Raw genomic sequence first — 9,200 nt, 5'->3', positions numbered from 1 at the left:
GTCACTGGACTACCACATGGCCAACCGCGGGTCAGGTCTCAGACCCGGTGACTTCAAAATCACACCAGGCACCTCTGCATGTGTGCTCAGGATCCCAGGAGGATCATGGAGGAGAAGGGATTGTGGCATGGCCATCTACCCTGGGTGAGAGGTGATTTCTTTCCTTTTCTTTTTTTTTTTCAGGTGGGAAAATAACTTTATTTCCTGGGGAGCAGGCAGGCATCCAGGCTCAGAACTTCTGGAACTGCTTTTTGGTGCCGGTGACCTTGGTGACCTTGGCACACTGAAGAGCACAGTCTTGCTCAGGGGCCAACACTCGCCCACCATGACGATGTTGCCAATCTGGATGTCACTGAAGCAGGGGGGACAGGTGCACAGACATGTTCTTGTGGCGCTTCTCAAAGTGTTTGTACTTGCTGATGTAGTGGAGGTCATCCCAGCGGATGACAATGGTTCTCTGCATCTTCATCTTGGTCACCACACCGGACAGGATCCGTCCTTGAATGGACACGTTACTGGTGAAGGGGCATTTCTTGTCGATGTAAGTACCCTCGATGGCCTCTTTGGGAGTCTTGAAGCCCAGACCGCTGTTCTTGTAGTATCTTGGAAGCTTCTCCTTGACAGTTTCTCCCAGCTGGATCCTCTTCTTGTTTTGGCATGTGGTCAGCTGCTTTTGGTAAGCACGTTCAGTCTGAATGTCTGCCATCTTCCTGGCCGCCTGAAAAAAAAAATGCCTCCTCTGGGTGGGGGGTGATGGAGGAATTCGACCCGGCGAGGTCCCAGGATCTGTCTGAGCCCCCCGACCTTTGAACTCCGCTTCTAGTCAGATCAACACGTTGGCAAGGCCACTGTTGTGCGCCCCCCGACCTTGGAACAAAGCTTGGGTCAATTAGCATGTCAGCAAGGCTGTTTGCTATTTGCTCCAGAAACTGTGGCAGCCTTACTGGGAAGCGACCCCCCTCTGAGTCCCCAATTTACTACTATAAAAGAATTACATAGCTCTCTTATACATCCTGAGTATACGATAAAATCTTCCAAGAAGTCCTCCGACCTCTCCCCTTTGCTCTGATCACTTACTATTAATTACAAACTGGCCCAGGACACCTCTGCCCTCTCCAAGTGAAATAGATAAATATATTAGGATTCCTCAAATTAAGTTTTAGATCCCTACAAAACTGTATAAGTATCATTCTTTATAAAGATCCATAAGAACTAGTATCTATTCTTGAGATTTTCTTTTCTCAGCACCATTCCCAGTAATCACAAGATGGCTGCTGCGCCGCATCAGCTGATAATCATCTCTGCTTACCGGAACCACTTTCCCAAAACTGCATTCCATGGAAACCCACCTACAATTGCGGAACTGCACTAGACCCGCCCTTAATCAAACCCTGAATTGCACTAGACCCACCCTTAATCCAACCCTGAATAGAATCTATGTTCTCTATTGTTAAAAACTTTATGAGCTGTTAATTGAAACACTAGCCCCTCTCCCTTTACTTGCATGTAACACGTTTTCAATAAAAATGCACGATGACTCCTAGCAGTTGTCACTCCTCAGAGAGCGATCTTTGAGGGGTGTCCGGCATAGGGCGTGCATGAAAAGGCATCGAGGCCTCTGTCTTCTGTTCACCTTGGCCGCCCTCGTCGAGATAACCCACCCACGCCGAGACAGGTCCCTGGCAGGGTGATTTCTCACTTTCCCTCTCACTGTATCTGTCTCTTTCTCTCTCTCTCTGGTGAGCACACATGCTCTAAGGCAAAAACCTCTAAAAAAAATAAAAGATACAAATATTTATAGCATTTTCATCTTATGTGCACAACTCAACAATATTTTACATATGTGTACAACTTTGTAGTCACCACGTAGACTGGATAAGGAATATTTTCACAACCTGGAGAGACCTCTCTTCCCTTTTTTCATTCGACATGCCCCTCCATCCCCTAGGGTTTCTTACTTCTACATCTATAATGTCTTGCAGTATCTTGAACACCTGGTAAATGAAGCATTGCTTTACATTTTTTCCCATAGAGTTTTCATTCTTATAAGTTTCTAGGAAGAAAAAATATATTTTTCTCTTCTTTTAGTTTTCAAATTTTTTTTGTGGGGGGGTGATGTTTAAGTTTTTATACTTAATATTTTTTCCCATTCCTCTTTAGCTGGAAATTGTGATGTTTAAATATAATGATATAATATTAAGGATCTTAAAAGTGTAGTGTACATCTTCGCTAAAAGGAACTTTAATTTTAGACATACACCCCTGAATTTTATTATTCATGCTTTTTCGCGTTGTGCTGAATTAAGGTCTGCATCACGTTTCTGCAATGTGCTGACATCTCTCACAGGTGTTCGATTTCACAACAACGTGTACAGCCTAGTGCCCTCGATCCTTCTCGGAGCAATGAAGAGCATTCCTAGGGTAACATTTTAGTTTGAGTGAAAATGGTATTTCAAATTTAGCTTCATGTAGATCCAATGAGCTTTTCCATTTTAGCCATATTAATTTCCAGTAGAGGTTTGATATGGTCCTAATAGATTTATAATATGATATTGATTCTTGTCATACTTTGCTCAGTCACAGAGATTGTTCTAAAAGCTTTTAGTGTGTCTGCAATTGTAATCTCTGATTCATTGCATATTCCTTTCATGCCTACTAAAATTTGAAAATGCGTGTTAATGTTGATGGGACCAGCAGGTAGCATGGTGGTTAAAGCAGCTGGATTCCTACATGGCCAACCACTGTTCAAGTCCTGGACCTGGTGGCTTGAAAATCATGCAGGGTGCATATGTGTGCACCCCGAACACCAAGGAGAGAATGAAGAAGAAATTGCAGCGTTGCCATTCCCCCTGGGGGATGATTTCACACTTTCTGTCTCTCTGTCTCTGTCTCTCTCCTCTCTAGTAAACACATGCAAAAACCTTTAAACACATAAATACATAAATAAATAAATGTGGACTCAATTTTATGCTTCTATAGTATATCTGGCTTAGCTTCATTCTGGAAGTGTACTTGTTATGCCATCTATGTTTATAGAAAAGCCCTGTGCCCCTGTCTGATTTATTTGACATTCTAAACCCCAATTGAACTATTCAAAATCATCTAGAAAATAAGAGGCATACTTTTTCAGCACTGTAAAGAGGAAATCCATTCACCCCTCATTTGCCCCCCCCCTCATATGCAGATTGACAAACCTGCATGGAGTTCAGACAGCATCAAGTTTCTCTCCCCTAGGGATCTGCCTGTTCCCAGTGATGTTCCACGGGCCTCGAGGACGCTGTCACTGACTCCTGCTGAGAACCACTCGGTCTCCCCCCAACTTCCGCTCCAGCCATTATGAGAACACTTATTTCACAGCAGACTTCAACCGGAAAATGGACCAGCGCATCTGTTCAAAGCCCTCGCTGCGTACCTGTTGTTTCTCCTGTGTTTTCCTGATAGTGTCACTCCTTAAGGGTCCTTAGAAGATTGCAGAGGTGGCACCTACTGGTGTAAGTGGGTACAGAAATTGATAACGATACTCTTCCTCCAGACAATTCTCAGACACACTTCCTAGGTCGCTCGTGGTGGTCTGTCCTGGAGCTAAGGCCCCTGTCCCGTGGGCCAAATGGATCAAATATCCTTGTACTGCCTGGTTTCTTCTTCTTCCCCTTTCCCAGGTCCCTCACCAGATTCAGTTTTGTTTTGTAATGTTGTTGTTTTGTTTTGTAACTACCGTCATGTGAGTCTTGGAACCTTTGAAGTAAGTTTTTCTTTGAGGTGAGGGAGGTGGGGGCGTGGGAAGGTATGTGACTAAATAAAGCGAGTGGCATTAAATTGTTCTCTGTACCTTACATTTCATTCCTTAGCCTGACGTAAAGTTGAAACTGAGGAGTGAGGTTTATCACAAGCCATTTACTAAGATGGGCCTTTCTTCACTGGATAACAAACACTCTTTTTTATTTTGTTTAAATGCCAGAGGGCACATGTTCTTGCTAGAGACACACACACACACACAGAGAGAGAGAGAGAGAGAGAGAGAAAGGAAACACCCTCCCCATTGGCATGGTCATGCCACAAGTTCTCTATTTCCTTGGGATTTAGGGCACACATGTGTACATGTGGGGTGTGAAGTCACGGGGGCTGGGACTCAAAGCACGACTGGTTCTGTGGGATCCAGCTCCCTTAATCACCAGGCTACAGGACTGACCCCAGACAACTCTTACTGACCCTAGGCCCCTGGTGTTCAGGGATCCTGTGCACTTCGTCTGTGTCGACTGGCTCTTCACTTGCTGAGCTGAGGGGCTCCTCTGTCTATGGCCCCAGCTGACCGTCACTCCGAGGTAGGCAGGCGCTGCCTCACAGACCTTTAAACCTTTCCCTCCAGGTGAACGCACAATCCTGAGTAAATGTGAATGACAAACGTTAGAAGGAATGGATGAATGAATAGCTAAATAGAGTGAACCTTAGGCAGTCGCTCAGACAGCTAGAGCCAAATTCATTTCTTCCACTGAATGACACTACATAGGAAAGGAAAACTTCTGAGAATCTGAGAACACAAAGAGGGCCTTCCTTGTTAATCTCTTCTCTATTAAATATTACTAGATGAGGTTTAATAGGCTTACTTTAACGGGACATCCCTATTCGGGTCCCACTACAGAAACATCATAAATAATGAAGAAAGCCAAATCTTGAATTCGGGGTGGTCCGAAACGTCATGACATAGTTTTTCTACGCACAAATGTGTGGTGTCAGGACTTTTCCGACTACCTAATAGTAGACATAGTTAAATTTTAGATCAAATTTACGAACTCATATATAACAACTAAATAAAATAGTAGCATCTTGGATGCCAGATGCTGGCACAGAAGTAAATTGCAGTGCTCTGCAAGGCTGGGCCCCGGGGAAGGTTCTGGTTCACGTCCAGAGAGCTTCTTGGAAGTCAGGCATGGTGCTCGCAGGACCCAGAACTGGCCGAGCTGAGGATGGACGACAGCACCAAGTCCCTGCTGAAGTGCTCGCTCTCTCTCTGTCCCACTCCTAGAAGAAACAAATGAACTTTAGAAAAAAGTCTTCATCTTTATGCAGAATGAGAATCATAATATTGTGAATGAGAATCATGACATGAAACCTTACCAAAGATTTTAACTCATGCAGGATAAGAATCATCGCAGCATATTGTTTCTGCATATACGTATACAGCTTTATGTAAATATGCACGTATATAGTAAAATGAACCGTTGTGTTTAAAATTATTTAAACAGGGGCCGGCAGGTGGCGTGGTGGTTAAGGGCACTGGACTCCCACGTGGTCAACCACAGTTTGGGTCCCAGATCTGGCAACTTGCTTTCTTGCTTTCCCTTTCTCACTCTCTTGGTCTCTCTCTGGTGAAATTTAAAAAATAATAATAACAAGTGGAATTAAATGAATAAATACTTATGTTTAAAAAAGCAAAGAATGAATAGAGGAAACGGAAATAACATTTCTAACCTTCTTAGTTTTGTTTATTTAAGAACATTTGGAAAAGAGAGACATACAGAAAGAAGAAAATCTAAATTATAATACTGCTGAGTAAACTCATGCAAATAACTACGCATTTCAGATATATTCCAGTATATAAAAATACGTGTATTTGAAGTGGACCAAGTACCTCTGTGGTATTTTCCCCTTAATTTGTCTTTAGGATTGCTCTGTGTTTAGGTTTACTACTGATTTGTATTCTCATCTGCACATAATGTTCTCACTCAAAATTTCATACCCCTTCCTTACACAGAAGATGACATAAAGGAGGCAAGACTGAGGGAGACCCCTGTCCTCGGTGCTTTTTTTGGTAGCAAGAATCCAAAGCATGTGTTAGGTGGAAAGTTAGCATCGGAGCCCAGAAGCAAAGCCATTTCCATGGTTCTGTGTAAATACAGCCTTCACCACCAGCCTGGTCCATGGCATCAGTTAAACAGTAAATTTGATCTTAGCAAATCTTACTGAAAATGCTCAGGCCTCAGGGGTCCTCAGGGCACTTGAAGGAAGTCCTGCTACTGCTACTATCCCAGGGGAAGGGAATTTATGTTGAGCTTCTTACCAGCCTCAAAATCGCTACCAAAGTTGAACACAGCAAGGGGGCTGTGTTTCCCAACCACTGGATCTGTGGCTGTGGAACACCATGATAAGCTTTTTTAAAAATTTGTTTTATTTATTATTATTATGTTTTATTTGACCAGAGAGAGATGAAGAGAGGGACAGAGAAAGAAAGAATTTTAGAAAGCAAGCAAACAGGTTTGGAACTTGAACCACTGTTGCCCATGTGGGAGTCCAGTGCACGCCACCTGCTGACCTGAATTATCATCTTTTTACCTTACTCAATAGCATTTCTGCAGGGCATCATGCGACCATATCTAACAAAGGTGAGGACTCTTGTGGGTGAAATCTTATGGGTCTCCTAGTTGACGGGCACAGATTGCGAAAACACCTGGGAGCTTTCAAGATGAATACTGCTTGAATCCTGGTCAAGAGTAGGCAATGAACTCAGACCTCCTTCTTCCCTTCGTGTCTAGACTTTCATCACTGAATCAAAGAATTACTCCTAACCCATCCCTATATACTACTCAAGTAAATTTTTATTACTTCCTCATGAGTCTGTGCATTGTAATTCACGTATATTTCCAAAGCATGTGTTAGGTGGAAAGTTAGCATCGGAGCCCAGAAGCAAAGCCATTTCCATGGTTCTGTGTAAATACAGCCTTCACCACCAGCCTGGTCCATGGCATCAGTTAAACAGTAAATTTGATCTTAGCAAATCTTACTGAAAATGCTCAGGCCTCAGGGGTCCTCAGGGCACTTGAAGGAAGTCCTGCTACTGCTACTATCCCAGGGGAAGGGAATTTATGTTGAGCTTCTTACCAGCCTCAAAATCGCTACCAAAGTTGAACACAGCAAGGGGGCTGTGTTTCCCAACCACTGGATCTGTGGCTGTGGAACACCATGATAAGCTTTTTTAAAAATTTGTTTTATTTATTATTATTATGTTTTATTTGACCAGAGAGAGATGAAGAGAGGGACAGAGAAAGAAAGAATTTTAGAAAGCAAGCAAACAGGTTTGGAACTTGAACCACTGTTGCCCATGTGGGAGTCCAGTGCACGCCACCTGCTGACCTGAATTATCATCTTTTTACCTTACTCAATAGCATTTCTGCAGGGCATCATGCGACCATATCTAACAAAGGTGAGGACTCTTGTGGGTGAAATCTTATGGGTCTCCTAGTTGACGGGCACAGATTGCGAAAACACCTGGGAGCTTTCAAGATGAATACTGCTTGAATCCTGGTCAAGAGTAGGCAATGAACTCAGACCTCCTTCTTCCCTTCGTGTCTAGACTTTCATCACTGAATCAAAGAATTACTCCTAACCCATCCCTATATACTACTCAAGTAAATTTTTATTACTTCCTCATGAGTCTGTGCATTGTAATTCACGTATATTTGGTAAGGACTGAATGAAATCAGCACATTGTAAGAGGTGCCCTGTGATCTGTAATCCCTTTAAAAAGACAATGACATTTCTTTTATATCTAATGTAATAGTTTGAAGCATTCTACAGGAAACACATTTTTATTATAAAATCTACTTCTCATCACCTTGATAATTATAATTTAAGCTGTGAATAAAAATTTTTAAGATCTATAGAAACACTGCATCCTTAATGTCAGTGGCCTTATCTTTAAAACAGAGATGTTCAAATGATCAGTTATAAAAGTGTTTTTGGAGTCCAGTAGAATTTTTTTTTTTATAGAGTGCTTAGCACGATTCTTAGGTAAAGTTAAATTTTTACAAATTCCTTCTGTTGGGGCATGGGGGAGCTCAGGAGAGAAAGCAAGCATTAATAGACACATATAGACTTCTACCTCAGAAATACTGAGTTAATTTCCTCCCAATCTCAAGAATGTCTCTCAGAACTCTTCTTAGAGTCGTGACCAAGGCCTCAGGGAACAAGATTTCCTCAGAGCAAACCCTCCTTGCCCTTATAGTGACTTCCTGAGTTCCCAGATGAATGGTATAAAGGACCCCATAGATAATATATAGCACGGCTTGAAGAAGAGGGGATTGCGGACACCAGACTTTACCTAAACTGTTTCACTTCTGAGTAAGCTGCCTTCATAGCCACGTCCTGAATCACATATACAAAGATGAGAGCTCTCCTCGGGTGTACCAGACCAGAAACTAGCACATTCACAGAGAAATGCATTTGAGCTGTTAAATTCAGGTCTCAGCTGGTGTGAAAGTCGGCCTTTTCCTGAATAATAGCGGTTCTCCTGGGCCCATATTTTTGGATCTCCCACAAGGGGCACTTGTGATGGCCCCAGAAACCACCTCCTCCCATCAGTGCTTTTTTATAATTCCTCTCTCCAGAAGCGAATGAATCCAAAGAGCATCTCAAGCCTCCCTAGAAAATGTGTTACTGCTGCGGCTGAGGGAGCACAGCATGGGGTGGACAGTGACCAAGCTCATGGTGTGTGCTTGGCCGGATTGTCTTGATAATGGTGACAGGGACAACCTGACTGGATGGGAAACCAAGAGATAAAAACCAGGACCCACTAGCTAGGAGAGGATGATGTGGGAAGGGCTCTCGCATGTGGAAGAGTGAACTGGAAGGTGTAGACCGTAGGATGCCAGACTAGAGGAATGTTCCAAGAAAAGGGGTTAAGGATAGAAGCCCTTGGGGTCATAGGAGAAAAGAAGCAGAACTCTCAAATGAACCTTGCAGAGGAAAGCTGGGCCGTATCATGAATCCTGTGTCTACGAAGGGAAATCACTTCAATGCCGCGACGTCTCACAAGCAGGGGCAACGAATGCCGTAGCTAACTCTCCCATAATACATCCTGACACGGCGTAGAGAAACCCAGCAAGCTTGTCCAGAGAAGCCTTGCTGGAATATATTCCTCATTGATTTAGGGACTAACATTGAAGTTTAGGAAAAGAGAGCCAGGAAGATTATAAAGAAAAAAAATTTCAAACTGAAGTTACTACATCTGTGTGGAAGGATCCAACTCTAATTAGATAGCCTTACTTGCTAAGGAAACGTTAACACGTAAATGAATAGGCAAACGGGGCTATTATGGGTACAAATGATAGCAGCTGGCATTATTCTCCCGCCTGGAGCTAGGGCACAAAAATCGTATCACCTAAGTTTTTTACTTGTTTATTTTTTAATTGGTCCAAATGCGAATGG

At 43.0% G+C, this 9,200-nt stretch overlaps 1 pseudogene; it reads right to left on the bottom strand.

Moving 5' to 3' along the window:
• Positions 1-229: 229 nt before the first annotated feature.
• On the bottom strand, positions 230-3,556 carry LOC102487556 (40S ribosomal protein S11-like; annotated as a pseudogene).
• Between the last annotated feature and the right edge of the window lie 5,644 nt (positions 3,557-9,200).

This window comes from Tupaia chinensis, unplaced genomic scaffold (assembly GCF_000334495.1).
Source record: "Tupaia chinensis unplaced genomic scaffold, TupChi_1.0 Scaffold145057_1, whole genome shotgun sequence".
Taxonomy (NCBI): Eukaryota; Metazoa; Chordata; class Mammalia; order Scandentia; family Tupaiidae; genus Tupaia; species Tupaia belangeri.
The sequence above is the reverse complement of the archived record's forward strand: the minus strand, read 5'-3'. Positions and strand labels throughout refer to the sequence as shown.